General features: G+C 38.2%; 1 pseudogene; it reads left to right on the plus strand.

Moving 5' to 3' along the window:
• Nucleotides 1–9573: 9573 nt before the first annotated feature.
• LOC138986436 (tigger transposable element-derived protein 1-like) lies at nucleotides 9574–11731 on the plus strand (annotated as a pseudogene).
• Nucleotides 11732–19345: the final 7614 nt, after the last annotated feature.

Genomic DNA, 19345 nt, shown 5'->3' on the forward strand with positions numbered 1-19345 from the left:
CCTAGTTCTAACATTAATATTTTCTAAAGAGTCTAAAACATTTATAAGTGGCTTTTGTTTGCTTATAACTCCCCTCCTATGTTTTAATTACCAAACACTGAAAACAACATTTCTGTTGCATATTGTCTCAAATTCAATAGATGCACAAACAGTGAAGTCTGAAATCAAGAGTCACAGATGAGGAATTTTGATATAATTGAATGTGAAGCATCTCATCAGAGGAAAATGGCTTTACTTTAACATACACAAATTTAAGAGCACAGGATATTTTGAATTGCAAAAGCAATCACTACAAGTATATGCAAAATTAGTTACATTTTGTCAACATACAGTAACTTTTTCTATTCAAGAGAGATTTTTAAAAATTTATTTATTTGTCTATGATATAATTTATATTCAAGAAAGCTTATTCCAAGGCATGAGCTTGACCTTGGCTATGTAACACCTGCCATCTACCAAATGGAAGTGCAGTGTTCAGAAAAGTGGCAAAAGGGAGTGGCTATAAGAGAAAGAGCAAACCCAATAAAGACATATAAAATTGTTCACAGGATAGGCAAAACACACACACACACACACACACAGACCTAAAAAAAAAAAAAAAAACTCAAAAGAGTTTTAGCCAATGGCAGGCTTCTTTCCTAAAGCAGGCTGACTTAGTATCTAGGAATTTGGGACAAAGGGTTGGGTTTCTAGACACAGGTTGAGGCTCACTTGTTTTACCGTATTTTGGAATCAATGATTAGATCCTCTGGTAAGAGTCTAATTTAGTTCAAGGTAAGTAACACTCTGATAATGAACATGTTTGGATGGGGCACTCTTATATTTGAGGCATTCAATTCTAATTTCCCCTACAGGAGCCCTGGAGAAGGAAATGGCAACCCACTCTAGTATTCTTGCCTAGAGAATTTCATGGGCAGAAGTACCTGGAGAGCTACAGTCCATGGGATTGCAAAGAGTCGGATGCCACTGAGCAACTAACACAATGCGCACACACACACACACACACACACACAAAATACAAGTGCAATTATAGCAGACTTTTAGTCTATATAACTTAAAATGTTTGAGATCAGACTTAAATACCAATGATAACACTTTCAAAAATAAGTAGTTTTATGCTAACTCACTTCAGTCGTGTCCGACTCTGTGCGACCCCATAGGCAGCAGCTCACCAGGGTCCCCCGCCCCTGGGATTCTCCAGGCAAGAACACTGGAGTGGGTTGCCATTTCCTTCTCCAGTGCATGAAAGTGAAAAGTGAAAGTGAAGTCGCTCAGTCGTGTCTGACTTTTAGCGACCCCATGGACTGCAGCCTACCAGGCTCCTCCATCTATGGGATTTTCCAGGCAAGAGTGGGCACCGGAGTGGGGTGCCTTTGCCTTCTCCGACACCACCTCTACTAGGTACTTAATATTATTACTTTACAGATGGATAATAAACTAGGAAATATAAGAAATTTTGAATACTTTATCTGATTCTGTAATTCTCTGTATTTCTACTTGTGCAATGAGAATCGAAATACCTGGGTTTAGCTGCCTTCAAACAATGAGGATGAGCATATTAGAAAAAGAATACATCAATATAATAATGGTGCTAAGCATTCATATAGGCCTCAAAGGGGCCATGAGACACCCCTTTATTCCTCTCAAAAGAAACCCCACATCAATTAGCAATTCCAAACAGTTTTTAATCTTGTCTTGTGACAAGTCATTGGGCCATAATTGACTCTGAAGACAAATGGCTTTGTAATTTTTATGGTAGACATTGAGAAGAATAATACTGTAGTAAATATTTTCTATACCCTACTACTATACTGTCACCTGCCCTGGGTATGCCTTGTAGGTCTCTTATTACTCTCCCAGAGAAAGAATAATTATGGGACAATAAAACCATATTCTAACACATACTTAAACAATTTCTAGATAACACATACTGCTGGGCCAACAATTCTGATCTAGTACAGTATCTTGAAGGAAGAGTAAGAAAGGCTTTTATCTCTTCTCAAATCATGACCGGAGAAGGCAATGGTACCCCACTCCAGTACTCTTGCCTGGAAAATCCCATGGGCGGAGGAGCCTGGTGGGCTACAGTCCATGGGGTTTCTAAGAGTCAGACACGACAGAGCGACTTGACTTTCACATTTCACTTTCATGCATTGGAGAAGGAAATGGCAATCTATTCCAGTGTTCTTGCCTGGAGAATCCCAGGGATGGGGGAGCCTGGTGGGCTGCCGTCTATGGGGTCGAACGGAGTCAGACATGACGGAAGTGACTTAGCAGCAGCAGGAGCAAATCATGACATGTGTTTGTTCAGTAACCAAGGATATAACCAGCTTTCTTACTTTACTGACAGACAGTAGAATACCAGACAGGAAAGTTTTGATGATGAAAGTTTGGGGTAGGGACAGACAGGAGGGATAGACTAAAGAATCAATCCAAAACACAGAGTACTGCATAAAAAAGAAGGCCTTTGGGAGAAGTGAGGAGCAAGTCATGGGCACCAGGCATATGAAAAAGTGAAAAGAAGTAAGGAAGTTGTGAGAGAAGCTTTGATGACTTGACAATTGTCCTAGAGCTGACACTAGAGAGAACTACCAACTATGAAAATGAGCTTCACTCTGATAAATGTGATCCACAAACTACATTTTAAGAAACACTGATCTAGAGGGTCTCATCTAAGTTAAGTCATGTTCTTTTTTTTTTTTTCCTGCCTCCACTTAATTGGATAAACAAGACTGATGCTGTGTTTCAGTTAAATAAGTACTACTTATTGCTTATCACACACTTGTAAAGCACAAAAGCATACAAACAGTAGAATGGAATCTGTTGGAGAATTGCTTATTCATCAAATGGTGTCTGTTTTCTCAATGTTATTCTGCCAGTCCTGCTTAGTTATAAACAAGTCCTTGGGACCATGTTGATAAGTTTGCTTCAATATTTTCACTTGTAACATTATGTGTGTCTCCAACCTCTTAAAGTACAGAGAATCTTCAAAAGAAAAATGGGCCTACGGTTATGAAATTCTGGCAATAGCCATTAAAAGAAAAGAGAGTAACAAGTTTTTCATTAACTAAAATCAATAACATATGCCACTGCAATTTGCCATCATTGCAAAAACATTGCATTCCAATCAGAGAGAGTACAAAAGGATGTAAGTTCTACAGAGTCACAGAGGTAACCAAAATTAGGGCAATAAACTAGTCAGTGGTATGAAATCAATAGATTCATTGAGCTCCAAATCCTATGTAGAAGTCTTTAAAGCAAAAGTACGATATCCAAGGAGAAGGTGTAACACAAATCAATAAGGACCACTCTTAACCTGACAATAGAGTTGTGAAATGTATTCTGTTTGCTGTTTGATACCCATCAAAATTAATGAATCATTTTTATTTCAGAGAAAACAATCACAAGAGATTCTGTTTTCTAGCACAGAAGTCTCTTGGTAATAGACCATCCTGAGAGATGATATAGATACAGTTCTCCCTGAAATCTGTTTTTGCTGTACAATCCCCTCTCTAAAGAGTCTTCTCCTCCCTCTAAAAAGTAAGTGCTGAAAGTCATCCTGAAGAAGAAAAAAAAAAAAAAAAAAACAATTCAATTAGTAAAGGGGCTTTTGAAAATGATGTAGAAGTAAACTTGTATACATATTTAAAAAGTACCACTATAGAGCTTCCCTGGTGGCTCAGTGGTAAAGAATCTGCCTGCAGATTAAATGCAGGAGACATGGGTTCAATTTCTGGTCTGGAAAGGTCCCATGTGCCATGGAGACACTAAACCTGTGCACAAGTGCTGGGCCTGTGATCTAGAGCCTGGGAGCCACAACCACTAAGCCCATGTGCCGCAACTACTGAAGCCTGCACTACCCTAGAACCCGTGCTCTGCAACAAGAGACATTACCACAGTGAGAAGCCAGAGCACCGCAACTAGAGAGTAGCCCCCACTAGCCACAACTAGAGAAAAGCCCACACAGCAACAAAGACCCAGTACAGCGAAAAATAAATAATTTTTTATTAAAAAAAAAAAAAAAAACTACTGGCCATTTTTCATTGTCCCATTCCCCTGCAGTGCTTCCTTAAAGTAAAACAGCTGGTTTCGGGGATCTTATCTCATAGTGACATCTGCTATTATGACATCTCACAAATGATTGGCACCATTTATTACACTAGTTATAATTTTTTTAGAAGTTACCATGTATGAGACACCATGCTGGTTTCTTTAGATTTGTTATTTCATTAACCCCTCAAAACTCCTATATTGTAGATATTAGTCACTTTTCAGATGAGGAAACCAAGATCTACAGAGGCCAAATAAAGTCATCAAGGTTATACAGTAATAGAGCTATATATATATATATATATATATATATATATATATTCAACATTACAAAGTCAAAGGACAGTTCCCAGCACTCACCTCTTAGATACTGGGATGCACAATGATTGAGCGTTATAGTAGAGGAATCTACTGATTCCAAGTAAAGCCATCCATACAGCTGCATGCTTATGACTGTATGGAAGAGACAATCAAAAAGAATTAGGGTCTCAATCCAAAATGTGAGAATGATTTCATTTCCTTTTGGTATAAATAATATTTTATTCTTTGCTATTCCTTAATTCGAATATTTTTCAAAAGCATATATGTCTGGATACAGTCAGAGCTGGTTCAACTGGACTTTGTTTATGATTTGCTTTGTTTCTTAGAATGCTTTAAATTTTTATATAACTCAATTGATGCAAGGTTTCAAAATGCTTTAATGGCCCGTAAATGAACCAGGTTCTTAGTTTAGTTTGCTTTCAATCCAAATCCATAGTATCAGTTTTATAGATCTGTGGCTATAGGGCAGGTCCAACATTAGGTCAGAGTGAGTGAGCCTTCAAGATGTTTGAGCTGGATTTATAAAAGACAGAGGAACCAGAGATCAAATTGCTAACATCTGCTGGATCATTGAAAAAGCAAGAGAGTTCCAGAAAAATAGATACTTCTGCTTTATTGCAGAGAAGGCAATGGCAACCCACTCCAGTACTCTTGCCTGGCAAATCCCATGGATGGAGGAGCCTGGTAGGCTGCGGTCCATGGAGTCGCACAGAGTTGGACACGACTGAAGCGACTTAGGAGCAGCAGCAGTTGCTGCTTTATTGACTATGCCAAAGCCTTTGACTGTGTGGACCACAACAAACTCTGGAAAATTCTTCAAGAGATGGGAATACCAGACCACCTGACCTGCCTCTTGAGAAATCTGTATACAGGTCAGGAAGCAACAGTTAGAACTGAACATGGAACAACAGATGGGTTCCAAATCGGGAAAAGAATCCATCAAGGCTGTATATTGTCACCCTGCTTATTTGACTTCTATGCAGAGTACATCATCAGAAATGCTGGGCTGGATGAAGCACAAGCTGGAATCAAGATTGCTGGGAGAAATATCAATAATCTCAGATATACAGATAACACTGCCCTTATGGCAGAAAGTGAAGAAGGACTAAAGAGCCTCTTGATGAAAGTAAAAGGGGAGAGTGAAAAAGTTGGCTTAAGACTCAACATTCAGAAAACTAAAATCATGGCATCTGGACCCATCACTTCATGGCAAATAGACAGGGTAACAATGGAAACAGTGAGAGACTTTATTTGGAGGGGACTCCAAAATCACTGCAGATGGTGACTGCAGCCATGAAATTAAAAGACACTTGCTCCTTGGAAGAAAAGTTATGACCAACCTAGATAGCATATTACAAAGCAGAGACATTACTTTGCCAACAAAGGTCCGTCTAGTCAAAGCTATGGTTTTTCCAGTGGTCATGTGGGGATGTGAGAGTTGGACAATAAAGAAAGCTGAGCACTGAAGAATTGATGCTTTTGAACTGTGGTGTTGAAGAAGACTCTTGAGGGTCGTTGGGCTGCAAGGAGATCTAATCAGTCCATTCTACAGGAAATCAGTCCTGAATATTCACTGGAAGGACTGATGCTGAAGCTGAAACTCCAATACTTTAGCCACCTGATGCAAAGAACTGACTTATTTCAAAAGACCCTGATGCTGAGAAAGATTGAAGGTGGGAGGAGAATGGGACAACAGAGGTTGAGGTGGTTGGATGGCATCACCGACTCAATGGACATGAGTTTGAGTAAACTCCAGAAGTTGGCAATGGACAGGGAGGCCTGGTGTGCTGCAGTCCATGGAGTCACAGAGAGTGGGACAGGACTGAACAACTGAACCGAACTGAGTGAGGCACCTAGGGTACAAAACTGACAGAAGCCCACACTGAAGAATGCCCCACCCTGAGAAGGCGTGTCCTCTTAAACTCTGTGCCAGAGGCACCTCACTTACCTCATTCTAGTCCAGGTCCTGCAAGTAGGAATTCCAGCTTACAATTCCTGGTGACTCCTGGTGACTAACAAAGGGATATGACCCCAATTGCCTTTTTTTTGGACAATCCAAAAAGGTTCATACCTGTAGATACTTCCACTAACTCACCAAAGGTAAAAATGGGCTTTGAATATTGAAACAGTAAAGATTTCAGGAAATCATTCATATTCTGTTCAGTTAGTCTCAAAATCTAAAAGATGGCTGGTGCAGGAACTCCAATAAATGTTCAGCTGTCTTTGCAACAGAGATGTTTTCCCTTTCATGACAACGGATATATGTTTGTTGCAAAAAAGCTACAATATTAACTTCATGAACAATTAATACCATTTTCCCACCAACTGAGGTAAGTAACTAGCTCAAACTGGTTTCAGGTCTGTCCCAGGAGATAAAGAGTCTCCAATGTAATAACATCAGCAGAATCTGATAGTGTTTAGCAATTTCTGCTTATCAGAGCAGAATTAAATCACAAGGTAAGTGAATTATAGAGTTCCTTACTCTATCAGAAAAGGTTTCCACATGATCATAGTTAAGGTCAGCAGTAGTGTGCTAAAGTTGCCCACAATTCATTAGCTGGTGAATCTAGTTTCCAATTCAATTTCTTAGTTTCATGAATACAGGAATCACAACTACTTGTAAAACTCAATTTTAGAACATGAAATTACGAGATAGCATTATAAAGCATTCTTGACTTTTCTAAGACACCCATTTGTGAATTTATCTGTAAAAGATGGAGCATAGGCAGCTAAAGATTCCTTGAAATGTATAACAGCTCAAAGAAATAATGCTAACAGAGACAAAATACATCATTACAATAAGTAAGCTCAAATATGCATCTCTTTGCGCTTGGGCATGTACCAGCACAAGACACAGAAATTACATACCTGAGAATTTTTAATGTGTGTTGACTTCAAATTGGAATAAAAGGACTCAAATTCATGTCAAGAAGAGCTCCATAGGGGTCACTGAAGCCATCCAAATGGTGGGATAAATTTTATGATAAAAACTATCCAGGCAACTTTAGGTTGTATGGAATATCATTTTAAGTATAAAACCTGTACCTTTAACTTTAGATTGTAGGGAATATATTGTTTTAAATATAAAACCCATTCCTTTAAATTTAATACTAAAAATCTGTTTAATATGCCCTTCGATCTTATCAAGTGGAATCAAGTGAGCATGATTAAACGCTTTAAATTTCAAAGATTTTTCTGAATTTCATGATCACCTGAAAGTCACTTTTTCACATTATTCAGATTATAGGTAGAAATGCAGGTAACATGATGTACTGAAGTGAATAGGTACCTGGCTGCAACATTGCAACATATTTATTTTGAGTGTGGCTCTCCTGTTTTCCCGGTTATTTTATTTCTTCTAAAACTAAAGATAATGTCAAACTAAAAGGAGATTTGGTGCCCTAGTTAGTTAGGTTCCCACTAGAGTTTTTATGTAAACTACTTAATTCAGTGTATACATGCTAAAATGGAATCACTAAATAACCTTAATCACAACTATGTAATTGTCCCTTTTAAGTTTCCTGTGTGCTTCTGTATGATATAAGAAAGAGTTACTTTCCTTTATAAACAATAAAGTACTGAGTTATTGATATAACTATCAATTTTAGATCACTAAAATATCAGGGTCAGAAAAGCTCCTAAAGATTGTATAGCCCTACATCCTCATTTTACAGTGGAAAATTAGGCCCATAAAGAAAAACAAAAATTATAGAAATAACTGGAAGTAAAACTGACAATCTGTCATGTCACTATATGATCATGTACTATGACATCTCACACTCAGACAAAATACTTAGAACACTGAAATAGTAAAAAAAAAACAAAACCAAAAAAACGTTTCATCTATCTAGATCTGGTCTCCAAGATATATGAAACCTTGAACATTTCTTCTAAGTTACTTATTCTCTAACTAAAACAACTTTTTACATTAAAAAATTTTTTTTTCTGACTATACCATAAAGCATGTGGGATCTTAGTTTCCCCACCAGGGATTGAACCCATGACCCCTGAAATGAAAGCTCTGAGTCTTAACCACTGGACCAACAGGGAAGTCCCACAAAACAACGTTTTCCTCCCATTTCAACACTGACACCTAAAGTTTTGTCTTGCTTCTGTGGCTAAGAGTCATGTGAGTGAGAAAGCTTCTATTTCTCTGTCACATAGAGAAAAACTAAGTATTTTCCTTTTAAATACCTCTTTGAAAGTGAAAAGTGAAAGTGAAGTCACTCAGTCATGCCCGACTCTTTGCAGCCCCATGGACTGTAGCCTACCAGGCTCCTCCATCCATGGGATTTTCCAGGCAAGAATACTGGACTGGGTTGCCATTTCCTTCTCCAGGAGATCTTCCCGACCCAGGGAGTAAACCTGGTTCTCCTGCATTGTAGGCAGATGCTTTACCATCTGAGCCACCAGGGAAGTTTAGGTTTTTGCAATTTATTTTTTACAAATTAAATGAGCATATAGTGCAGAGTTCCCATACATCATCCCTCACAATATGCCCCATTATTAACATCTTGTATTAGTGTGATACATTTGTTATAATTAACGAACCAATACCATTAGACTATTATCAACTAAAGATGTAGTTTACATTTATACTAAGTTTGATTCTGTGTTGTACAATTTTATGGGTTTTGACAAATGCATAAATAAAGTCCACCATTACAATATCACACAGATAAGTTTTGCCTCTGTAAAAACTCTTCTATGTGCTTCATCTAATCAAACCTCTCCTGTTCCCTTGATCTATGGAAACCACCCACTTTCTTACAGTCTCTCTAGTTTTGTCTTTTCCAGAAAGTCATATAGCTGGAATCATACAACATGTCACCTTTTCAGAATCACTTTTTTCACAACATGTGTTTAAGATCCATCTCTGCCTTCTTGTGGCTCAATAGCTCATTTCTTTTTTTTTTCACTGAATAATATTATATATAGATATATATGACTGTTTGCTCACTCATTCACCTGTTGAAGGACATCTCAGTTGCTTGAATTTTTGCCAATATTGAAAAAGTTTTCAATATTGTTATAAACATACACGCACAGGTTTTTGTATGAACGCAAGTTTTCAACTCAATAGGGTAAAAACCTAGGAGAGCAATTACTGGATTGTATAATAATACTATTTTTAGATTTGTAAGAAACTGTCAAACTCTCTTATAAAGTGGCTGTATTATTTTGTATTCCCACCAGCAGTGAATGGGAGGTGAGGAAGCTGCAGAAGAACAGTTTGAAGATAGCAGAGACTGGTTCATGAAGTTTAAGAAAAGACACTGTCTCCATAACATAAAAAGTACAATGTGAAATAGCAAGTGCTAATGTAAAAGCTACAGAAAGTTATATATAGCTAGGATAATTAATGCGGAGAAGGCAATGGCACCCCACTCCAATACTCTTGCCTGGAAAATCCCATGGACAGAGGAGCCTGGTAGGCTGCAGTCCATGGGGTCGCTAAGAGTCAGACATGACTGAGCAACTTCACTTTCACTTTTCACTTTCATGCATTGGAGAAGGAAATGGCAACCCACTCCAGTGTTCTTGCCTGGAGAATCCCAGGGAAGGGGGAGCCTGGTAGGCTGCCGTCCATGGGGTCCCACAGAGTCGGACATGACTGAAGTGACTTAGCAGCAGCAGCAGGATAATTAATGAAGGTGGGTAAACTAAACAAACATTATCAAGATAGACAAATAGCCTTATTTTGAAAGAAGACATCACCTTGGACTTTCACAGCAAGGAGTCAATGCCTGGTTACAAAGCTTCAACGGACAGGATGATACTCTTCTTAGGGGTAATGCAACTGGTGACTTGAAGTTGAAACTGATACCCATTAACCATTCTGAAAATCCTAGGGCCCTTCAGCTGCTGCTAAGTCCTTCAGTTGTGTCCGACTCTGTGCGACCCCATAGATGGCAGCCCACCAGGCTCCTCTGTCCCTGGGATTCACCAGGCAAGAACACTGGAGTGGGTTGCCATTTCCTTCTCCAATGCATGAAAGTGAAAAGTGAAAGGGAAGTCGCTCAGTTGTGTCTGACTCTTCGAGACCCCATGGACTGCAGCCCACCAGGCTCCTCTGTTCACGGGATTTTCCAGGCAAGAGTACTGGAGTGGGGTGCCATTGCCTTCTCCAATTATGCTAATGTGATTCTGCCTGTGCTCTATAAATAGAACAACAAAGCCTGCATGATAGCACATCTGTTTACAATATTGTTGACTATTTTAAGTCCACCATTGAGACTTACAGCTCAGGAAAAAAGAGATTCCTTTCAAAATATTTCTGCTCATGGACAATGAACCTAGTCACCAAAGAGCTCTGATGAAGATGGACAATAAGATTATAGTTGTCTTCATGCCTGCTAACACAACAGCAGCCCATAGACCAAGGCATCATTTTTAATTTTAAGACTTACAATTTAAGAAATACATTTCATAAGACTGTGAGGAGAAGGGGTGACAAAGGATGAGACTGTTGGATGCCACCATCAACTCAGTGGACATGAGTTTGAGCAAATAGGGAGACAGTGAAGGACAGGGAAGCCTGGCGTGCTATAGCTCATTGGGTTGCAAAGAGTTGGACATGACTGAGTGACTGAACAACAACATAGCTGCCATAAATAGTGATTCCTTTGATGGATCTGGGCAAATTCAAGTGAAAACTTTCTGGAAAGGAGTTACGTTACCATTCTAGAAGACCTTAAGAACATGCATAATTCAAGGGAAGGGGTCAAAATAGAAACATTCCCAGAAGTTCGGAAGTTGATTCCAACCGTCATGGATGACTGAGGGGTTCAAGACTTCAGTGGAGAAAGTCATTGCAGATGTAGCAGAAATAGCAAGAGAAATAGAATTAGAAGTGGAGCTTGAAGACTTGACTGAATTGCTACAATCTCAGGATAATACTTTAACAGAAGAGGAGGTACCTCTTATGGATGAACAAGGAAAGTGGTTTCTTGAGATTGAATCTACTTTCAGTGAAGACGTTGTAAAGACTGTTGATATGGCAATGAAGGATTTAGAATATTACAGAATCTTAGTTTATAAAAGAGCAATATGGTTTAAGAGGAATGACTCCAACTTTGAAAGAAGTTCTACTCTGGGTAAAATGCTATCAAACAGCATTGCACACTACAGAGAAATCATTCATAAAAGCAAGAGTCAACTGGCATAGAAAATCTCATTACTGTCTTATTTTAACATATTACTACAGATACTCTAGGCTTCAGAAACCACTACCCTGATTAGTAAGCAGCCATCAGCACTGAGGCAAGACTCTCCACCAGCAATGAGATTACCACTTGCTGAAGGCTCAGCTGCATTTTTTAACAATAAGGCATTTTTAAATAGGTATGTACATTTTTAGACACAATGTGATTGAACACTCAATAGACTAAAATATAGTGTCAATGTAACTTTTTTATGCAATGCTGCTGCTGCTGCTAAGTCGCTTCAGTCGTGTCCAACTCTGTGCGACCCCATAGACGGCAGCCCACGAGGCTCCCCCGTCCCTGGGATTCTCCAGGCAAGAACACTGGAGTGGGTTGCCATTTCCTTCTCCAATGCATGAAAGTGAAAAGTGAAAGTGAAGTCGCTCAGTCCTGTCCGACTCTTAGCGACCCCTCGGACTGCAGCATACCAGGCTCCTCCCTCCACGGGATTTTCCAGGCAAGAATACTGGAGTGGGGTGCCATTGCCTTCTCCTTTCTATGCACTAGGAAACCAAAAAATTTATGTGACCTGTTTTATTGAAATATTCATTTTATTATGGTGGTCTGGAAGTGAAACCACAATGTCTCTGTGATAAGCCTGTGTTTCTGCAATACATTTAGATTATTTTGTCATGGTCTGCCTTCTAATATGGAATCAATTGAGTTTCTAAATGAATTTTTTAACTTGCATACTTTAAGGTTCAATTTTTGTGCTACAAAGTTCTGAGTTTTGAAAAATGCGTATTGTCATGTAGCCACCCACACAATATAATACAAAATAGTTTAATTTCCCTAAAAGTTTCCATATGCCTCAACTATTCAAATTTCTTCTACCTTGAACTCAGGGCAACTACTAATCTATTTATTACCTCTAAAATCTGCCTTTTTCAAAATATCATACAAATGGAATCAGGAAACAGTGGAAACAGTATCAGACTTTATTTTTCTAGGCTCCAAAATCACTACAGATGGTGACTGCAGCCGTGAAATTAAAAGACTCTTACTCCTTGGAAGGAAAGTTATGACCAACCTAGATAGCATATTCAAAAGCAGAGACATTACTTTGCCAACAAAGGTCCATCTAGTCAAGGCTATGGTTTTTCCTGTGGTCATGTATGGATGTGAGAGTTGGACTGTGAAGAAGGCTGAGCACCGAACTACTGATGCTTTTGAACTGTGGTGTTGGAGAAGACTCTTGAGAGTCCCTTGGACTGCAAGGAGATCCAACCAGTCCATTCTGAAGGAGATCAGCCCTGGGATTTCTTTGGAAGGACTGATGCTAAAGCTGAAACTCCAGTACTTTGGCCACCTCATGTGAAGAGTTGACTCATTGGAAAAGACCCTGATGCTGGGAGGGATTGGGGGGAAGGAGGAGAAGGGGACGACAGAGGATGAGGTGGCTGGATGGCATCACTGACTCGATGGACGTGAGTCTGGGTGAACTCCGGGAGTTGGTGATGGACAGGGAGGCCTGGCGTGCTGCGATTCATGGGGTCGCAAAGAGTCGGACACGACTGCGCGACTGATATGTTCTAATCATATATAGCCTTTTCAGACTGATTTCTTTCATTTAGCAATATTCATTTAAGATTTATCCATGTTTTTGCATGGCTTGATAGCTCATTCCTTTTTACTGCTGATAGTATTCCACTGTATGGCTACACCACAGTTCATTTATGCATTTACCTACTGAAGGACATCTTGGCTGCTTACAGTGTTTATGAGTTTTGCTACAAACATTCATATGCAAGTTTCATATGGCCCTAAGTTTTCATATTGGTTGAGTAAATACCTAGGAATGTGACTGATAAATCACATGGTAAGCCTATGTTTACCTTTGTGAGAAACTGTCAAACTGTTTTCCAACATCACTTGACTGTTTTCCATTCCTGTCAGCAATGAATGAGAGTTCCTTTTGCTTCGCATCCTCACAAGGCATTTGTATAGTCAGATTTTTTGTATGTTAGGCATTTTCATAGGGGTATAGCTGGAACATATTGCTATTTTAATTTGCATTTCCCTAATGATAGACAATGTTGAACATCTTTTCATATGGTTATTTGCCATCTGTATATCTACTTTGATGAGGAGTCTTTTAAGGTCTTTGCCTTATTTTTAAAACCAGGTGGTTGTTTCCTTATTGTTTCATTATTTTGAAATGTATATAAACGTCAAATTGTCATGTTTTACCCTGAAACTAATATAATGTTATGTGTCAATAATACCACAATTTAAAAACAAACACAATGCTATATTTAAAATAGATAAGCAACAAGGACCTACTATATAGCATAGGGAACTCTGCTTATTATTCCGTAATAGTCTAAATGGGAAAAGAATTTGAAAAAGAATAGACACAAGTATATTATAATTAAATCACTTTGCTGTACACCTGAAACTAATACAATGTTATTAATCAACTATACTCCAATATAAGATAAAGTTAAGCACACATAAACCAAAAGAGGTCTTTGTATATTTTTGATGTAAGGTCTTCCCTGGTGGCTCAGTTGGTAAAGAGTCTGCCTTCAATGTGGGAGACCCAGGTTCAATCCCTGGGTCAGGAAGATCCCCTGAGAAGGAAATGGCAATCCACTCTAGTATTTTGCCTGGAGAATCCCATGGACAGAAGAGCCTGGTGGGCTACAGTCCATGGGGTCACAGAGAATCAGACAGGACTGAATAACTAACACTTTACTAGATGATATGTGATTCACAAATGTTTCCTACTGGTTATGGCTTGTCTTTTCCATCTCTTATCATTTTACTTTGCAGAGCAGATCTATTTTTTTTTTATTTTAGTGAAGTCCAATAGATTCAGTTTTTTTTCTTTTGTGGATGATACAGCTAGTATTGTAGTAAACTCTTATCACGAAACTCAAAATCACATAGGTTTTCTCACATTATCTTCTACAAACTTTATAATTTTACATCTTATATTTAAGTATATGATACATTTGAAGTTAATGTTTGTGAAAAGTGTAAGGTCTGTGTTTAGTTTCATTTTTTTTTAATAAATTTATTTATTTTAATTGGAGGTTAATTACTTTACAATATTGTATTGGTTTCGCCATACATCAACATGAATCTGCCACAGGTATACACGTGTTCCCCATCCTGAACCCCCTCCCTCCTCCCTCCCCATATCATCCCTCTGGGTCGTCCCAGTGCACCAGCCCCAAGCAACCAGTATCATGAATCAAACTTGGACTGGCGACTCGTTTCATATATAATATTATACATGTTTCAATTCCATTCTCCCAAATCATCCCACCCTCTCCCTCTCCCACAGAGTCTGAAAGACTGTTCTATACATCTGTGTCTCTTTTGCTGTCTCGCATACAGGGTTATCATTACCATCTTTCCCATATATATGCGTTAGTATGCTGTATTGGTGTTTTTATTTCTTCCTTACTTCATTCTCTATAATAGGCTCCAGTTTTGCTTTATTGTTGTCAAATCGTTCCAGCAGTGTTTTAGAAAAATCTACTCTTTCTCCATTAAATAACTTTTGTGTCTTTGTCAAATACCAGTTGACTGTATTTGTTCAAGTCTATTTCTGGGTTCTCAATTCTATTATATTGATCTAAGTGTTCTTTTTTTTTTTTTCCACCAATACAACACTGTATTGGTTACTTTATCTTTAAAAAAGTTTTCAAATCAGGTTGTGTTAACATTCCAACTTTGATACTCTTCAATATTTTGCAGGTTATTCTTTTTCTTTCTATATAACTTGGAGTGTCAGTTTTTCAATATCTAAGAACTAGCTTGCAGGGATTTTCTTTGGGATTATATTAAATCTACATAGTTGGGAAGAATTGACATTAACGATAGTGAGTTTTCCAATTCATGAACAAGGACTTATTTAAATTTGCTTTGATTTCTTTCACCAGTGTTTTATAGTTTTCTACAAACAGATTCTTTGTGCTTTGTTTTTTATACCCAAGTATTTCATTATTTTTGATTCCATTGTAAATGTTACCATTTTATTAAAATTCTAATTCTAAATCTTAATTGCCGGTATATAAATAAATGATTGGCTATTAGAGAAATACGAATCAAAACTACAATGAAGTACCACCTCACACTGGTCAGAATGGCCATCATTGAAAAGTCCACAAACCATAAATGCTGCAGAGGGTGTGGAGAAAAGGGAGCCCTCCTACACTCTTGGTGGCAATGTAAATTGGTGCAGCCACTGGGGAAAACAGTATGGAGGTGCCTTAAAAAAACTAAAAATAGAGCTACCGTGTGACCCTGCAATCCCACTTCTGGCCATATACTCAGAGAGAAATAAATCAGTGTTTTTGTTTTCTTTCAATATATACCCAGGAATGCTTAATGTTTGATCTTTCGACAGGTCTCAGAGACTTCAAATTTCTCTGACATTCTCTTTTGTTTCCTACCTTGACTTTGTGCTTCCTTAAGATTTCCAGTCAGAAAGAATCTATTTCTTGTAGCACTTTCAGGTAAAACCCACTTTTATGATACTGATGCTCTGTTGGTATGACTGTGAAGTATGGATTTGGGGAGATTTCTGTAATCTTATGATTAAATAATCATCTATTAGTGGCTCTGTATCTCAGAACTATGACATTCAAAAATACTTCTCTATTTGTATTGCTTTTTGCCTTAGCACTTTACGGATGGCCTAGAACCAGCATTTCCAATCCTTGAACCCTGTTGACTATGTTTTAACACCTTAGGTAAGACACAAAGGCTAGATGGAGCTGAAATCAAAGGAATTCCCTTCCTCTGACTGGAAAAAGGCCCTAATATAGTCTTCAATCCTGTAGACTAGGATTTTGTTATGGAGAAGGATCTTGGTATATTTCACAATTATTATTCTTCCCTCACTTTTCCAGAACCACAAAGGGATCTTTCCTAGATACTCCATGATGAGAACCCAGTGGGATTTCTTTACGTAAAGCCCATGAAAATATGAAGGATTCTCCTATGACTGAAGCCCTTAGGTATTCATTATTCTGTTGAAAGTTAACACACAATTTCTAGAAAAAGTCATCAAAATGATCACTTTACTAGTCCTACTAACTTTTTTTGTTTGCCATATAATTAAAACTCTGTTTTTTTTTCTTTTGCATTTTATTTTATATTGGAGTATGGCCGATTAAAACATTGTGATAGTTTCAAGTAGATAGCAAATGGACTCAGCCATAGATATACATGTATCCATTCTTCCCCAAACTTCCCTTCCATCCAAGCTGCCAAATAATCCAACTAATTTATGGGTAAGGGACTTATGCTTCAAATAAAACATCCTTGAATGTGACTCTCGTGATACATTTGTCTCTCTAGATTTGGGGGTGGTTGCTCTGCAACCTCAGTTCAACAATTAGTCCAAGGAAAGTCATAGATTTTCAGTTTGTGTAATTTTTCTTATAGTTAATTTTGGAATGTTGGTTTTTAAACTGGGTAAATATTAGAGCTGAAACTGGAAGTCAAAATTGACTTTAAAACAAAAGTCCTAAGCAGAGATATAGCACTTAAATAATAAGGTAATAGGAAGATATGAAAATGATTTGGGAAAACTAAAGTTAAAAATGATACAGAAGAGTTAAAACTTCACAGAATATCACATTGAAGCAGAAAAAAAGAAGGAAACATGCAACTAAAAAGACATTCGAGGATATAGAGGAGAGAATGATTAAAGTAAGCAAAGTCAAATAAAAAATGATAAATGGTATCCAATAGGAAAAAAGCGAGCACTCCTGAAGAAGAGAATCAAAGTAAAAGAGGAGAAAAATGCAAAGATTTAAATCAGGAAACCGTACAGAATATAAGATTTAGCCTTAAGACAAAGTTTTCTTTTACTTGGTCACAGTGTAAATTAGTACAAAAAAGCAACACTAATAGATAGTTTAACTAAACTAGATTTCAGAGATAAAGAACACTGCTCTTCTTTAGTTGCTAAGCTGTGGCTGACTCTCTGCGACCCCATGCACTGTAGCCCACCAGGCTCCTCTGTCCATGAATTCTCAGGCGAAAATACTAGAGTGAGTTGTCATTTCCTCCTACAGGGGATCTTCCTGACCCAGGAATTGAACCCACATTTCCTGCATTGAAGGCAGATCTTTACCACTGAGCCACCAGAGAAGCCCAAAGAACACTGTACAATGTAGCAAAATTCATCTTTAGGCTTATAAAGGGGTAATATCAGTCCAGTCTCAGAAGTCTTCATCACAACAGTCACTATCAGAATATAGTGGATCAATGCTTAAAAGCATAAATGACCTAAGCATTTTATACTGAGCCACAGTGCCATTTAAGAATAAAAGAATAGACAAAATTTCAAATATACAATAACTCAGCACATATAGTTCTAATGAGCCCCTATTGCACAATGGATAAACTGCTGCATAAAATCTGTTAATGGATACTTTAAAGATAGTAGGGATATGAAAATTGTTGTTACAAAAAAGAATCTAAATGCTTTTAAATGTAACTACAGAGAAATAATACAACAAAAGTCACACGATAATGATGAAAAGCTAAAAGGCAGTATAAGTAAATTTTCTAAATTTCTTAGCCATGGATCTAAAGATAACTTTAAGGTTGCCAAGTCAAATAACTGAGTGATAATACATACATATAAATTTAGAATAGTGAGCACCAATCATTCAAAAAATAGTGGCATAATTCACTAAAATTGGATAGTGAGGGAGGGAGATGGAGAGATGGATCAAAGTACATGTGAAGTAATTTCATAACTTCTTACAATGGGATAACAATAGATAAAATTTCCCACCGCCTTCAGATGGTAAAGAATCTGCCTGCAATGCAGGAGACCCAGGTTGGATACCTGGCCCAGGAAGATCCCCTAGAGAAGGGAATGGCAACCCACTCCAGTGCTCTTGCCTGGAGAATTTCATGGACAGAGAAGCCTGGTGGGTTACAGCCCATGGGGTCTCAAAGAGTTGGACACAACTGAACAATTAACAATCCCCCTGGTAGACAGCAGCTCCACTACAAATTTCTTAGCAAGAAACTGGCCTCATCAGTGATGAATATGTCATCTCCAAACACCATTTTTTTATTCCATGAAGGTACTGTTTGGGACCTTTAGTTGGGTGTTTCCATCTTTCATAGGGATTATAGATGCTTGCAGCAGAATATAGCACAACCAGCACCACTATGAGGAAGAAATGATACCTTCATTTTCCTTATTTTGAGGCATCACTGCCACTCTACACTAAAAACACTATCTTTCCATCTGGGTCTGGAAATCTAAACCCTGATATCAAGTTCCCTTTTCTTCCTCCCACTCCATAAAAACATGCCTTTTGACTCCTGGCACATGGATTAAAGTTTTATGGAGGGAAATTTGTCTCTACTGCTCTGTACTTATCTATTCTTTACCCCAAATGTACTTCCTAGGGACATGCCAATCTAGCCCCTAATCCTGAAAGGCCTCATGTCTCTTCCTTTCCACGTACCTGACTCTTCCTTTCATGCTGTTCCTTCTGTCATCAGACAACTTAGAGATACAGATGTATCTACTGGGAGGAAGGGTGCTTTCACCTTACTGACTTTAATCATCACCAGCTGTTCCACGTTGCCATTATCTTGGAATGGTGCAGTGCTATGGCTGCCCTTGAACCCGGCCAAGATGCATCTGATGTGGGCTCCTATTCACTCTGAGTAATGACCTAAATGTGCTGCCCTTTTTCCTCCATTCAGCTTTCTTAAAGTAACTGCAATTCTGTGAGTAGATGTATTACTGCTGCTGCTGCTAAGTCGCTTCAGTCGTG

This window comes from Bos mutus, chromosome X (assembly GCF_027580195.1).
Source record: "Bos mutus isolate GX-2022 chromosome X, NWIPB_WYAK_1.1, whole genome shotgun sequence".
In the NCBI taxonomy this organism is placed as follows: domain Eukaryota; kingdom Metazoa; phylum Chordata; class Mammalia; order Artiodactyla; family Bovidae; genus Bos; species Bos mutus.